This window comes from Bos grunniens, chromosome X, assembly GCF_055505025.1.
Source record: "Bos grunniens cultivar Pamir isolate PY7600 chromosome X, Bosgru_T2T1.0, whole genome shotgun sequence".
In the NCBI taxonomy this organism is placed as follows: domain Eukaryota; kingdom Metazoa; phylum Chordata; class Mammalia; order Artiodactyla; family Bovidae; genus Bos; species Bos grunniens.
This window is the reverse complement of record NC_141194.1, coordinates 8320044-8335675: the sequence shown is the minus strand read 5'-3', so window position 1 is coordinate 8335675 and position 15632 is coordinate 8320044. Positions and strand designations below refer to the sequence as shown.

The window sequence follows — 15632 nt, the reverse complement described above, 5'->3', positions numbered from 1 at the left end:
CCAAATATATTTTACACCAATATTCATTATCAGATCAGATCAGATCAGATTAGTCGCTCAGTCGTGTCTGACTCTTTGCGACCCCAAATCGCAGCACGCCAGGCCTCCCTGTCCATCACCAACTCCCAGAGTTCACTCAGACTCATGTCCATCGAGTGGGTGATGCCATCCAGCCATCTCATCCTCTGTTGTCCCCTTCTCCTCCTGCCCCCAATCCCTCCCAGCATCAGAATCTTTTCCAATGAGTCAACTCTTCGCATGAGGTGGCCAAAGTACTGGAGTTTCAGCTTTAGCATCATTCCTTCCAAAGAAATCCCAGGGCTGATCTCCTTCAGAATGGACTGGTTGGATCTCCTTGCAGTCCAAGGGACTCTCAAGAGTCTTCTCCAATACCACAGTTCAAAAGCACCAATTCTTCGGCACTCAGCTTTCTTCACAGTCCAACTCTCACATCCATACATGACCACAGGAAAAACCATAGCCTTGACTAGACGGACCTTTGTTGGCAAAGTAATGTCTCTGCTTTTGAATATGCTGTCTAGGTTGGTCATAACTTTCCTTCCAAGGAGTAAGCGTCTTTTAATTTCATGGCTGCAGTCACCATCTGCAGTGATTTTGGAGCCCAGAAAAATAAAGTCTGACACTGTTTCCCCATCTATTTCCCATGAAGTGGTGGGACCAGATGCCATGATCTTCGTTTTCTGAATGTTGAGCTTTAAGCCAACTTTTTCACTCTCCACTTTCCCTTTCATCAAGAGGTTTATGAGTTCCTCTTCACTTTCTGCCATAAAAGTGGTGTCATCTGAATATCTGAGGTTATTGATATTTCTCCCAGAAATCTTGATTCCAGCTTGTGTTTCTTCCAGTCCAGCGTTTCTCATGATGTACTCTGCATATAAGTTAAATAAACAGGGTGACAATATACAGCCTTGACGTACTCCTTTTTCTATTTGGAACCAGTCTGTTGTTCCATGTCCACTTCTAACTGTTGCTTCCTGACCTGCATACAAATTTCTCAAGAGGCAGATCAGGTGTTCTGGTATTCCCATCTCTTTCAGAATTTTTCAGTTTATTGTGATCCACACAGTCAAAGGCTTTGGCATAGTCAATAAAGCAGAAATAGATCTTTTTCTGGAACTCTCTTGCTTTTTCCATGATCCAGTGGATGTTGGCAATTTGATCTCTGGTTCCTCTGCCTTTTCTAAAACCTGCTTGAACATCAGGAAGTTCACGGTTCACATATTGCTGAAGCCTGGCTTGGAGAATTTTGAGCATTACTTTACTAGCATGTGAGATGAGAGCAATTGTGTGGTAGTTTGAGCATTCTTTGGCATTGCCTTTCTTTGGGATTGGAATGAAAACTGACCTTTTCTAGTCCTGTGGCCACTGCTGAGTTTTCCAAATTTGCTGGCATATTGAGTGCAGCACTTTCACAGCATCATCTTTCAGGATTTGGAATAGCTCAACTGGAATTCCATCACCTCCACTAGCTTTGTTCGTAGTGATGCTTTCTAAGGCCCACTTGACTTCACATTCCAGGATGTCTGCCTCTAGGTCAGTGATCACACCATCGTGATTATCTGGGTCGTGAAGATCTTTTTTGTACAGTTCTTCTGTGTATTCTTGCCATCTCTTCTTAATATCTTCTGCTTCTGTTAGGTCCATACCATTTCTGTCCTTTATCGAGCCCATCTTTGCATGAAATGTTCCTTTGGTATCTCTTATTTTCTTGAAGAGATCTCTAGTCTTTCCCGTTCTGTTGTTTTCCTCTATTTCTTTGCATTGATCACTGAAGAAGGCTTTCTTATCTCTTCTTGCTATTCTTTGGAACTCTGCATTCAGATGGTTATATCTATCCTTTTCTCCTTTGCTTTTCGCTTCTCTTCTTTTCACAGCTCTTTGTAAGGCCTCTCCAGACAGCCATTTTGCTCTTTTGCATTTCTTTTCCATGGGGATGGTCTTGATCCCTGTCTCCCGTACAATGTCACAAACCTCATTCCATAGTTCATCAGGCACTCTATCTATCAGATCTAGGCCCTTAAATCTATTTTTCACTTCCACTGTATAATCATAAGGGATTTGATTTAGGTCATACCTGAATGGTCTAGTGGTTTTCCCTACTTTCTTCAATTTAAGTCTGAATTTAGCAATAAGGAGTTCATGGTCTGAGCCACAATCAGCTCCTGGTCTTGTTTTTGCTGACTGTATAGAGCTTCTCCATCTTTGGCTGCAAAGAATATAATCAATCTGATTTCAGTGTTGACCATCTGGTGATGTCCATGTATAGAGTCTTCTCTTGTGTTTTTGGAAGAGGGTGTTTGTTATGACCAGTGCATTTTCTTGGCAAAACGCTATTAGTCTTTGCCCTGCTTCATTCCGTATTCCAAGGCCAAATTTGCCTGTTACTCCAGGCGTTTCTTGACTTCCTACTTTTGCATTCCAGTCCCCTATAATGAAAAGGACAAATAAAATGTAAAATGGACAAACATCTTGATATTTTGCTAAAATTGGCTCTTTTACTTCAAATCAAATCTGCAAAGTATAATTGTTTTTGTTTATTTAGTCGCTAAGTCATGTCCAAGACTTTTGCAACCCCATGGACTATAGCCCTCTAGGCTCCTCTGTCCGTGGGATTTTTCAGGCAAGAATACTGGAGTGGGTTAAGATTTCCTTCTCCAGAGGATCTTCCCAACCCAGGGATTGAATGCACGTCTCCTACATTGCAGGCAGATTCTTTACCACTGAGCCATCAGGGAAGTGCAAAGTATGATACAGGCTCAAAGTTAAATTTCCAGAGAACTACTAAGATATTATGGAAACTGAAAATATTGGAAGGTATTTTTCTCTGTTCATCTCGCAGATGAGCAGCTTTGCATTTTTCCTGTCTTGCCTTAGGTTTGCATCCAAATAACTTTCAAAGCTGCTAAAATTATAAAGTAATATAAAATTAAGTTAGCAAAGAATTCTAAAATGTTTTTGATGCTACTTGAGAATAAATACACAGAAATATCTTCACAGGAATTCCAGTTATAGAGAAGGGATTTCAAAGATTCAAGAAAAGCCCAGAGGGTACAAGGAAAATAGAACTGACATCTCACTCCTAAAGGAGTTAGTTTAATGTTTTCTCTATATTCTAACTCTCCTAGAGCAAAATGATTTGAAGTTCTCGGGTTCATCCTCCTCTATTTAGCCACCATTATGTTCTAAAAGCTTGTATTTCAAAGGTATAATGTTTAAGGAGAACGTTAAACAAAACATCAGGCCAGAGATGAATCAAAGGCTGGAGAGAATGTTAGTGTTTCCTTTATTTCAACTTACTGAAATAATTTAAGGCAGGAACTTGGTTCAAATTACTCATATCATAAAATTTCAAGTTAAGAGGCTGTTTAATAATAATAGTGGCTTATATTCAATTTTGGTTCAAAATATCTTAAGAAACCTCAACATAAAGAAAGCACTTCTAAAATTTGACTTCCAAATAAAAGCATATTATGTATCTAATTTGGGTGGGAATGTATTATAAACATAAGTAATTTGGTTACATTTCAAGGTAATGCTCACTCCTTTATCTAGAAACAGAGCAATAACTAGAGTAACCCCAAGACCCCTTATTATCAAGAATCCCCCAAATTGCTTTGCCTTATTTGAAGTGACTGTAGTTATTTTGTTGGTTCTCTGCCACTTGAGGAGGTCTTTAAATGAAGACAAGACCAACCAAGAGGTACTTTGTATAGAGCCTAAAGGACATTTTGGCTCCAGTTATACTATTGGCTTTATTTGCTTCATAATTTGGAGAAGGCAATGGCACCCCACTCCAGTATTCCTGCCTGGAAAATCCCATGGACAGAGGAGCCTGGTAGGCTGCAGTCTATGGGGTCGCTGAGGGTTGGACACGACTGAGCGACCTTACTTTCACTTTTCACTTTCGTGCATTGGAGAAGGAAATGGCAACCCACTCCAGTGTTCTTGCCTGGAGAATCCTAGGGACGGGGGAGCCTGGTGGGCTGCTGTCTATGGGGTCGCACAGAGTCGGACACGACTGAAGCGACTTAGCAGCAGCAGCTTCATAATTGGCAAACTAAGATCCACAGGCCAAATTGACCCACTGCAGGACCAAGCCTACTGTGCCCATTTCTTTCCATGCTGTTCATAGCTGCATTCACACTGCAGCTGCAAAGCTGAGTTGTGGGACAGAGCCTTTTACAGCCTACAAACCCAGAATATTTATTCTCCTGCCCTTCACAGGGAACAATTCTGATGATACTAGGTTTTCTATTTTCCCATTCTGTCACACTTGCCTGGCTTCCTTGCTTTCACCCAGATTCCTCAGTTTCCAGTCCTAAGCCTCATGAGATCTTAGCCTCTGTTCTTTCTAGAATTTCTTCACTTGCCCTGCCACCTTTTCTCTGGACTCTCTTAGTAACAACTTGGTTTTTTACCAAGCATCCAATTGCCATGAGCTTATTTAACCTTTTCTGCATATATTCTCTGAACCCCAGAAATTCTCTTATTCCTGACTAGCATTAACACAGGCTTCCCAAGTGGCTCAGTGGTAAAGAATCTACCTGCCAATGCAAGAGGCACAGGTTCAATCCCTGGGTTGGGAAGATTCCCCTGGAGAAGGAAATTGCAACCCACTCCAGTATTCTTGCCTGGAGAATCCCATGGACAGAGGAGTCTGGCGGGCTACCATCCATGGGGTTACAAAAAAGGTCAGATATGACTTAGTGACTGAAAAACAACAAGCATTAACACTTTTTTCAGGTGGATACCTCCAGAAACACTCCTCCTCGCATCATCACCACTATGCTGCTGTCTCTACCCTAGCTCTGCATTTAGGGTTAAACTCTAGGATATTCCAGGTCTAATATGTGTGTTGCTAGTCTTTAGGGTAGAATCTCCCCAGGGAATGCAGGTGTAGCATCATGTTCTGAAGACCCAAACTGCTATGCATGCTGTCCTACTGGTCTACCTAAAATTGTGTAGCCTGTGTTTGCCCTTTAGTCTCTTGTCTTAAATGGGTGTAGGGAGGAAGGAAGCTATACTCTTCCTTATGGAAGAATTCTGGCTCAGATGGTAAAGAATCTGCCTGCAAAGCAGCAGACACAGGTTTGATCCCTGGGTTGGGAAGATCCCTTGGAGAATGGAATGGCAACCCACTCCAGTATTCTTGCCTGGAGGATTCCATGGACAGAGGAGCCTGGTGGGCTACAGTCCATGGGGTTACAAAGAGACAGACACACAACTTAACAGTATCTCTCCTAAGATATGTAGTAATCACAAAGGGAAGAATAGTTACAGTGGAGAATTCTGGCAGACACCACCTTAGCCAGGTGATCAAAGTTAACATCCCTAGTAATACCTGTGAACATCAGGCACCCCCAGATATGATACCCTGAGAAGCGCACATTGCTTCAATAGTATTCTTGCCCCAAATGCATAACCTCACAGAAGACATCACACAGACCCATACTGAGGGGCATTCTAACAAAAAGCAACCACTGTTCTTCAAAAGTGTCAAGATCTGGAAAACTTTCACATATCAGAAGAGACTAAGGACAAGTGACAGTTGAATGCAATGTAGAATCTTGGGTGGGATCCTAGAACAAAAGAAGGACATTAGTGGGAAAACTGGTGAAATCTGAATAAGTTCTACACTTTTACTAGTGTGTGTGTGCTTAGTCACTTCAGTCATGTTCAACTCTTTGCAATGCCCTGGACTGTAGGCTGCCATGGGATTCTCCAGGCAAGAATACTGGAGTGGGTTGCCACTTCGTTTTCCAAGGGATCTTCCTGACCCAGGGATCAAACCAGCGTCTCCTGCATTTGAAGGCTGATTCGTTACCACTAAGCCACCAGGGAAGCCCAGAGGGTGGGGATCCAAACAAATGGAACTATATTGGGCAACCACCTCACCAATCAGAAAACTGCATGGTGAAGTTTGAGGAGGTATTTCATGTCACAGACTAAAAGTCTAAGGAGCTATTTTACAAGACAGAAAATACTGGAAGGTAAAGTAAAGTTAGCACATGAAAATGAGCACAAGAACCTCTTCATTAAACCCTGTTGGGGCTCTTTGGACAAATTTCCCTGCTTCCACCTCTGACTATTTTCCAAAGATACTGTTTGTTTAGTTTTGGATATTACACTTGACATTCCTTCCTTCCTCATTCAGTGGATATTCAAGCTTTCCCCGTGTATAGCATGCCTCGCTGGTCAGAACCTTGTGGCCAATAGTAATGGATCCCATGGAAGAAGCCTGGGACTATATGTTGGAGGAGCTGCCTTATAATTCCATCTCTCGCTTTGTCAATGGATGAACCAGAAGTGTAGAGCCACAGTTCCCCTTAGAGAGCTGGTTCTATTTCTTAGACATTTAAAAATACAATTACCCAGCCAACCTTTGCAACTTCTGATTCAATAGGGTTTCTGTTAGGATTCTGGTGTTTTCAAAAAAATAAAGATTTGTAATGTGCAGTCAAGGTTGAGTTTCCCAGAGGTGCTTGTTCATACACCTCACCAGGGAAATATTTCAAAAACACATGAGCTGATAGAACCCAAGAATTGCTATTTATCCCAAGTTCCATGGGTGATCATTATCCTAAAGCTCAGGAAATACTGATCAAGAGAGGGAATTGGAATGTAGGCTTAAATAACTGTGAAAAGTATGATACACATGTAGACTTTTGCTATCTTTCATTGTATTCTCTGATGACATGGTTAGCATGATGCAATTCCAGAATCAGTGATGACCTTGACTGAAAATGGTACTAATATTCACTTGGATTTTCTGAGCTTATATAGGCAGGAGGCACCTTCCCAATCAGCAGATTTTATTACAATCACTTACTTGAATTTAACAAAAGGAAAAGAAATGGCTAGTCTGCCGAAAAATAATTTTTCATCCAGAGGATTAGTTCACTTAGTTCAGAAGAGAGATGAAAACCTCTGCTCATCTTGGAGCAAAAATGGGTTGAATGAGCTATAACAATGTATTTAATAAACAGTTAAACCCTGAAAACAATGATTAAATATCACCATCAACCCTGGGCTTAGATCACTGACATTTTATAACTACCGCTGCTTTCTATGCAGACTATCTGAGGAGAAAATTAACTGTGTTCTCAGGAAATTTTGACCCCACTTTTTAGGGTAAGATCCTCAGAGTTAAGGGATTCTCTCTAAAATAGCGTGTCCCAAAGTACCTATCACAGAGCATTAGTTCTGTCTAGGGATCATAGTTCTATGCAAGAGATAATGCCATAAAAAAGGAGTTGTGTAGACAAGTAATTTGGGGAAATGTGCAATTTTATATTCATCTCTTGGAGATCCATAGACACATTAGCATATTTAAGGCTCTGTTAAATCCTACATATCTGATTACCATTATTTAATCCAACATTTTAAATTAACTTTAATAGAGTCCTTTTTCTTATTTTTAATAGAGATGCCTATTTACATCTGGAGAATCTGCTCCTTGAAGAAATCTTGAGGAACATTATTCCAAGGTACTAATATTGTGTTGACATCTAGAGATTTGTTTATGGGATTTAATACTGATGACAAGAACAGACATTTTCTCTGTTGTAAGAAGATGAAATTAAAAAATAGGTACAGTGAAAAATGCATTTGTTTAATAACTGATGGAAATGACCACATAGAAAAAATGAAATGTTCTGTTTTATATGTCTGTTTATATTGTAAGACTTAGGGAATCAAATAAGTTGTGGATCATCTAAGTTCTAAATCAAATAACAGACATGTACTAAATACTACTGATTACTGTTTGTTAGTTGCTGTGGGCATGATAAAGTGATATGCGGCACAGATTATCTCTTTATAGATTTATAATAGATTTATTATATTACTAGTGAATGTCTATTGAGTCTCTAATATGTTCTGGGGTTCACTTTAGTGATTAACATATATTATTTCAGTCTCCACAATCGCCATATAAGGTAAGTACTGATATTATGCTCATGTTTCTTGAGGTCTGGATCTTTTCTCAGTCATACTGATACTTAGTAACAAGGCTGGTGTCTAACGCTTGAAGGTTTCACTCAGGAAACTCCAAGTGTGACTGGTACATGACCTCCAAACCACACCAGCCCATGTGCATCCTTGCTAGCTAGGCATCCGCAAGAAAGGATTGCTTGAGCTTGGAGGCTCATCTTAAAATTTCCCACTTGTTGTGGCCTTACTTTAAAATCTTAGCCTTGTTTGATTTAAAATACATGTTTTAAGATTTACATTTATATTTTATTTTAAGACGCAAATGACACACATGTACGTAGATAGTGTGTGTGGTTTGAGTGAATCTGCATACAGTACGTACAGTCAATATACATCCCATATGTCCCATAATATTCGCCTTAATGTTCCTAGCTCCTCAAGAAAGCTCCTATCCCTTGCTTTTGTAGGAACCAGTGTTTTGAGAAAAAGCATGACCACGTTCATTTTTGCCATCTTCTTTCAGTGACAGGCCACATGTAAAATTTCAGCCGTGTTTGGGCTCTGTGCACAGGCAGATTTCATAGTCTGTCATTATTTCCCAGTGACATGAAATCAAAGGTCTTTCCTTGTGTGTGTTGGCAGCTTTTGGTTCCCTGGTCATAATGAGGTACCGTAAGCATGAATAACCCTGCTGGGTTACCAGGAGTTTTTAGTCTAGCCTGCCAGATATTATTTCAGGTAAACCCTATCTGTTCATTTTCTCGTGGTTGAATTTGGTTTTCTCCCATCCCTTTGGGCTTCGATCTTTGGATATTTATTTATGCTTCTGTTGTTTTAGAACTTGGCTTTCTTGTTCCATGGGATCCTTTAAAAATATTAAGTCGACCATGTCGATGACAAAACACTCTCAATGAATTCTCTTCTCTCATTCGCCTTATTCCCTGCAGTTTCTCGGTGGGGGCCTAGGGCAAGGCTTGCTACTGACTGGGTGCCAAGCTGTTCACTGCATCACGTCTGTTGAATGTGCACATGGCAACAGCTCATGCACAGGGCCAGAGGTGTCCTTGGATGAGCGTCTTCCCTTCCAAATCCCTTCTAGGATGACTTTCCCATTTCCTGTCCTGCTGATTGCACCCTTGGAAGGGATTTGAAGTCTGGAGTGTCTTTGATGTTTTCTTCTGTCCATGCCAAAGCCTCCCCAGGAGATGACCGGCTCTCTGAAGCCTGTGCAAATGGGGTTTTAAGTCAGAGTGGCTGCCAAGCTGTTGTGTTTCTTTGCTGTCTCTTTGATGTCTATCTAGCATGGTGTCTTGTATGCCTCACCCAGTGCCTGGCATGTAACAAGTCCTCATTACCATTGGCTTGGTGTGGAAACTTGCATGGAAAATATTTCTGGAACTCCCCCTTACCCATCACAAGAGTATTTCCTTTTTCCCGTTCCACCTCTTTCTGTCTCCCCTCTACCACACAGACACATTTGCTAGATATGAAGAAATTTCCTTACACTGAAGTAAAAAAAAGACAAACCAAGAAGAGATAAGAACATGTTTCTTTAAATAACAGACTGCAGCATTGGGATAAATTTGTGTCATATGACTCATACACTGAGAACCAAGGCTTTCAAGGGTTCAGAGCTTCTGACAAGGCTTTGGGCACATCCAGTTATCCCAGTTTAAAAACATTCCTTTCTTGGTCTTTCTGAGGTGTGAAAAGCATATTTATGGAGGGGCTGACCCAAAAACGACATATTAAAAAAATGAGACAATCTGTTTCACTATTGACACATACATGAAAGTCTACTGACAACTTTCACTACATTCATTTTATTTTGTGCTTACTGGTTGGTTTCCAAATGAAATTTTTCATTCTGAAGAAACTACTGAAATAAAGCACAAGGGGTACATTTAAAGGATGCCATGTTACATTTCAAATTTGGATAAGACTTTGATATCATTAAAAATATATGCAAGTATATTTCTGTTCCCAGACTTTCAGTTATCAGAGTGTGCCAGTGTGACTCCCTGGAAGGGAGTGCAAAGGAGGATGTTGAGACATGGAGAGGCTAAGGGACTTGAGTCCAAGATACTCATTGAGTCATGTTTTCTTTCAAGATTTCCTTGAAGCATTCTCTTCTCTTTCCTCCTGACTGATGATTCCAGTTCTGCTCCTTCTGGAAATGTCTGACATTCGTCTTCCTTTTATATATGCATTTTAATTAGAGGGTAATTATTTTTTTACAAGATTGTGATGGTGTTTGCCATACATCAACATGAATAAGCCACAGGTATACATGTGTCTTCCTTTCCAACTTGAATTGTTCTACCTGGTTCGCATCATTCTTTTGTATTTGGTGCTTTCCCTCCAACAGTTCCAGCAGATGCTGCTCGTCTCTCCTTTCCACTTCTTTGAGTTTGATGTTGCCCCTATTGTCTATTACTTTTGTTGGCTCTTTATTAACTCTGGAATGGAGAGGAAGAGAGAAACAGGTAATCCAGATACCTAAACATGATATTGCCTGTGACTTCACAGCACTCCTTTTGCAATGAAACTTGAATGTGAGCTTTTGGACCTTCCAAACATGCAAACTTTACACACCAGAGTATTTAATCACTGAACTGAGGCATTGGGCACTTGGTCCAGGTTATGTCTCCTGAAATCTTCCCCCAAACCTAATTTTCTGAAGATGAGCTGCTTTGCATTCTCTGTTGCTTCTTGTAGCCCAAACTGTTCCAGTTGAAGATATGTGTTTTCACAGTTCAACTTGCCTTCCCAATTCAAGAGAGATTATCATTAGAAGTGTCAGCTTAGCATATCTGCCACTCTGTGCTTTCTCCTTCCAGGGAGGTTAGAGCTCAGAAAGTCCTGCCAAAATATTGTTCAGCACACAGAATGTGGTCTCTGGCAATAGCCTCTTTTCATGATTTTGCCCAATTGTGTTTTCAGAAGGAAATAATACACCGATACATAAATACGAAGATATAAAATATATAATACTTAAATTTATAAATTTTTATGTATTTTTTTAAAAAGAACATCCATGTCTCATTAGAGTGAAAGAAGAATTTGTGATAAAAATCATGGAAAACAAAGAGTTAAGGAAACCGTTGGAGTAAATGTCCAAACAACAAAAAGCATTACCCCAAATACACAATTTTTCAAATTCTTTGTAAGTATTTTCAGAAGTTTTATAGTGTGACATGCATTGTCTTGGATATTTTGGTATCTAAGAAATAAATATGAGAGATTATCTTTTGCTCACCAAAGCTTTACTGTTTCAAAATCTGAAACTGCATTGGACACCCACATAGCGTTCCCTGAAAAGTTGAATGAAAGCATATGCATGCCAACTAAGTTGGTCATAAGACATGGAGTTTTTTAAAAAGCTTCATTTTTTACTGAATGCTTAAATTTAGAAATATTTCATGAGAAATTGCTCAGAGCTTTCTTAGCAATATCTCCCAGTAAGCAAGACTTCTACTAATTTATCATCCTATCTTTGCCTAGAATATAATAATGGCAAATAGAGAGCAAGAGAAAGGAAAAAGATTAGGTAAACAGTAGGGCTATGATTCATTTTAGAAATATACTTCCATTCAACCATGGCTGAAGCTGATTACAAATACGAGATTAAGTTATAGTAGCCAGTCTTGAACCCCAAAAGGGATCATTCAGAAGATGGTCAGAATATAAACTGGAAGCCCCACCCAGCCTGCTTTACAGGTATTTGAGACCGCGGGATTAAATTGCTCCCACATCCTGAAGGCTTCTTCCTAGTATGGAATGTAACTGTAAACAATCAAGTTTCTTAGGCACAAATGTGCTAAGCTTAAACATTGTTTTCTATACCTTGCTTTTAGATTGTATTTCATTGTATGTTATAGCCCCAATGGACAGCCCCATCTACACCCACCTACATTTGCTAATTCTTCTGCTATGTTCCTTCTCCCAGGCCTCCTAAAACTCAGCTGTGTACCCAGAGTTGGAGGTCTCTTTCCATCTAGCTGTTGTGTAAACAGTCCATGGGTAGTAAGAAAAAGAACAACTTTTCCTTTGACTGGGCATGTTGAATGGCCGAGTTACATAGCCCATGACACTAACTCAAGAAATGTTGGAAAATGATGACACAGAAGACTCAATCTGAAGACAGTGATTCTGCTCTTGCACACGGTTGTCCTTGTTTTTCCTTGACGTGTAAGAATGGGGTAGAAGATGACAAGCATTGGAATTCAGGCAGTTTGCCTAATAGCCTTGTGTATATAGAATGTGAATTGTACATAATGTGTGAGCTGGAATGAGTGGATTTCAAGTGTGAGATTTAACAGAATGTAATGTATTTGGATGGCTTCCCCAGTTCTCTCTGCGGGAAGCCTGACCCTGCTGTCCTGTGTGGGTGTAAAGATACCCCATTAGCCATGGTTTCAAAAGGTAGGCTTTTCTGCTGCTTGGATAAGTCTGAAACTGAACATAGAAAGCCAGGAAGAAATTTGAGATTGCAAGTAAACCCTCAACTCGAGAAGCCCTTTGTTACAGACAGAAAGGGACATGTGCTCATTATTTTCATGTAGCTAAGAAATAGAAGTTCAGCTTAGGTTTATGTGTACTTTAACCTAAATTCCTATGACAACTCTGAACAAGTTAATTAAATTTGCCCAGGTGCTTCCATGTAGGTATATTTTTTTGTAGTTTTGTTTATCAGACTCCAGAAAAACAGCAACACTAGAAGGGGTATGTGCATTTGAGCTGATGGGTCATTAACATTTTTTGAATACTTACTATGTGCTAGACCAGTGCTTCTCAAAAAAAAATTCTAGATAAAATTGTAACAAGTCAAATCCAACAATACATAAAAAGATTAATACATCATGACCCTGTCATGTTAATCCCAGGAATGTAGGTTGGCATAAAATGTGAAAATCAGCCAATATAATTCACTATATTTATAAACTAAAAATAAAGAAAAAAAAAACTATGTGATAATATACATAGAAATAACATTTGTCAAAATCCAACATCCACTCCTGACAAAACCTCTCAACAAATAGGAACAGAAGGGAACTTCCACAATCTGATAAAGGACATCTATGAGAAAGCCATAGCTAATGTCATTCTTGTGGTGAAAGACTGAAATCCACCTCTCTAAAATAAAAAATAAGATCAGGATGTTCATTTTCCTTACCTGTATTTAACATTGTACTGGAAAGTCTAGCCAGAGAAATTAGTTAAGGAAAAGAACTAAAGAATAGACAGGGAAAAAGTTAAACTGTCTTATTTACAGATGATAGTTTATATAGAAAATATGATAGATCTATAAAAAAGCTGCTGGAGCTAGTGAGTTGGGAAAAGTTACAAGATTTAAGATCAATATACAAAAATAATTGTACTCCTCAACATTCAGAAAACGAAGATCACGGCATCTGGTCCCATCACTTCATGGGAAATAGATGGGGAAGCAGTGGAAACAGTGTCAGACTATTTTTTTGGGCTCCAAAATCACTGCAGATGGTGACTGCAGCCATGAAATTAAAAGACGCTCACTCCTTGGAAGGAAAGTTATGACCAACCTAGATAGCATATTCAAAAGCAGAGACATTACTTTGCCAACAAAGGTCCGTCTAGTCAAGGCTATGGTTTTTCCTGTGGTCATGTATGGATGTGAGAGTTGGACTGTGAAGAAGGCTGAGCACCGAAGAATTGATGCTTTTGAACTGTGGTGTTGGAGAAGACTCTTGAGAGTCCCTTGGACTGCAAGGAGATCCAACTAGTCCATTCTGAAGATCAGCCCTGGGATTTCTTTGGAAGGAATGCTGCTAAAGTTGAAACTCCAGTACTTTGGCCACCTGATGCGAAGAGTTGACTCATTGGAAAAGACTCTGATGCTGGGAGGGATTGGGGGCAGGAGGAGAAGGGGATGACAGAGGATGAGATGGCTGGATGGCATCACTGACTCGATGGACATGAGTCTGAGTGAACTCTGGGAGTTGGTGATGGACAGGGAGGCCTGGCGTGCTGCAATTCATGGGATCGCAAAGAGTTGGACACAACTGAGTGACTGAACTGAACTGATACTGGCATGGAAGGGCTTCCCTGGTGGCTCAGAGGTTAAAGTGTCTGCCTGCAATGCAGGAGACCTGGGTTCGATCCCTGGTTCAGGAAGATCCCCTGGAGAAGGAAATGGCACCCCACTCCAGTATTCTTGCCTGGAGAATCCCATGGATGGAGGAGCCTGGTGGGCTACAGTCCACGGGGTCGCAAAGAGTTGGACACGACTGAGCAACTTCACTTATACTGGCATGGAAGAGTAGGAAATTAAAGTAGAAATATCATTTACAATACCATAATAGTTTAATGCTTTAGAGATAAATTGGACAGAATATGTAAAAGACATGTACAGGTAAAACATTTTTGAGAGAAAATAAATGATTACCTACATAGTCTGTTTGTTCAAAGGCCAAAAGACTCAATATTGTTAAAATTTCACATCTCCCATAATTAATCAATAGATTTAATGCAATCCTGATCAAAATCCCAGTAGGACTTTTTTTAGCAGATATTGACAAACTGATTCTAAAATTCATATGGAAATACAAAGAAGCTAGGATACAACTAGCTTTTAAAAGTAGGAAAAAGGGATATTATTAAGCTCCTGTAATCAAGACAGTGTGGTATTGATATAAATATAGATAAGTAGAGTATTGGAATAGATTGGAGAAATTATTAATAGATGCACATATACATGCACAGCTGAATTCTAACAAGTGCAGAAACAATCCGGTAAAACAAGTGTGTGTGTGAGAGAGAGAGAGAGAGAGAGAGCGCGCACTCAGCCGTGTCCAACTGTTTGTGACTCCATGGATTCTAGCCCACCAGGCTCCTCTGTCCGTGGAATTTCCTAGGCATGAGTAATGGACAGGGTTGCCATTTCCTGCTCCAGGGGATCTTCCCCACCCATATCTCTGGTGTCTCCTGCATTGACTGGCACATGGATTCTATAACACTAGCACCACCTGGGAAGCATCATGCATTATATGCATAGTAGGGTTTGGGGAAAAAATGTCATTTTTTTTTGCCCTGGCCTGACAGTCACTTTTAGGAAGAGAGATAACAAACCGATTGAACTGTGGCAGGTGATATCCCAATAACATAGTTTGTAAAGGGGGAAGTTAACAAGCATTTAGGGGGCATAGCAAATGCTGAGTGCCACGTGGCGATCAAAGAAACAAGGCAAGACTAAGAATGTGAAAGATGTGGCAACAGATTGAAGCCTATGGAAGAAGAATTGATGGGAAATAATAAGATGGGGTGTAAGGAAAAGATTTTGAGGACAAGAATGCTAAAGATGCACTTATACATCATTTGATGTGTTACAGGGTAAATGCTGTCCTTGGCCTCCAACCTTCAGGAAAAAAACAAAAACAAAAACCTGCTAAACACAGAACCTTATGTCATTGCTACTTTGAGTGGCCTCTAGCATCAAGCAATAAGAAAAACTGTGTGTCAGTTCAGGTCATCTGAGAAGCCGCTACACAGATGGAGAAAATACCAATGAAAGATATGGGAGAGAGAGAGCAGGGATGGCTTTCCAGGTGCCTCAGTGGTAAAGAATCTGCCTGCCAAGCAGGAGACGAGGGTCTGATCCCTGGGTCAGGAAGGAAAGGCAACCCCTTCAGTACTCTTGCCTG

The 15632-nt window shown here is 40.2% G+C and overlaps 1 protein-coding gene across 1 annotated transcript in view; it reads left to right on the top strand.

Annotated features, from left to right (window-relative positions):
- Window positions 1-15632, top strand: part of MID1 (midline 1) — a 689657-nt gene that overhangs the window by 209250 nt on the left and 464775 nt on the right. Inside the window, exon 3 of the mRNA XM_086386881.1 lies at window positions 7446-7508. The gene's annotated coding sequence lies outside the window, so the exon portion shown is untranslated. The remainder of the gene's footprint in view (window positions 1-7445; window positions 7509-15632) is intronic.